This window comes from Asparagus officinalis, chromosome 3 (genome assembly GCF_001876935.1).
Source record: "Asparagus officinalis chromosome 3, Aspof.V1, whole genome shotgun sequence".
NCBI lineage: Eukaryota > Viridiplantae > Streptophyta > Magnoliopsida > Asparagales > Asparagaceae > Asparagus > Asparagus officinalis.
In genome coordinates, this window is record NC_033796.1 from 15,710,027 (window position 1) to 15,710,499 (window position 473).

The window sequence follows — 473 nt, forward strand, 5'->3', positions numbered from 1 at the left end:
GATGGTAGAACTAATAGATGGGGGCGTTCTACCAAAGAGAAAAGAGGCGCTTGATTCGAGGGGAATTTTCATAATAGTCTTGTTCTCACGAGAAGGCGAAGGAACATTCTGTCGGAAAGAGTGGGCACTACGGCACACCTTGTGAATAAATCTCATGTGGGCCCGGTTACTGTAGCAGAGAGAGGGGAGTGTGGCTGAGGGTGTGACACAAGGTGTGCCTGTATCATTTTTGTGTTGGAAAATATTTACACGAATGAAGCCCCTAGTTGCCACAAGCATCAAGCAGAATGGTTCTGCTTTTCAAAAAAACAAAAAAAAAAGCAGAACGGTTCTGCTTTCATGGCAATATTGCGGGAACCTAGTTCTAATGCATCATAAAAAGTAATCCTTGAGAAAAAAAAAGGTCCCACCGAGATTTGAACTCGGGTTACTGGATTCAGAGTCCAATGTCCTAACCGCTAGACCATGGGACC

At 44.4% G+C, this 473-nt stretch overlaps 1 non-coding gene across 1 annotated transcript; it reads right to left on the reverse strand.

The window, feature by feature from the left end:
* On the reverse strand, positions 402–473 carry TRNAQ-CUG. Its single transcript has one exon. It is a non-coding gene; the product is annotated as a tRNA-Gln (tRNA).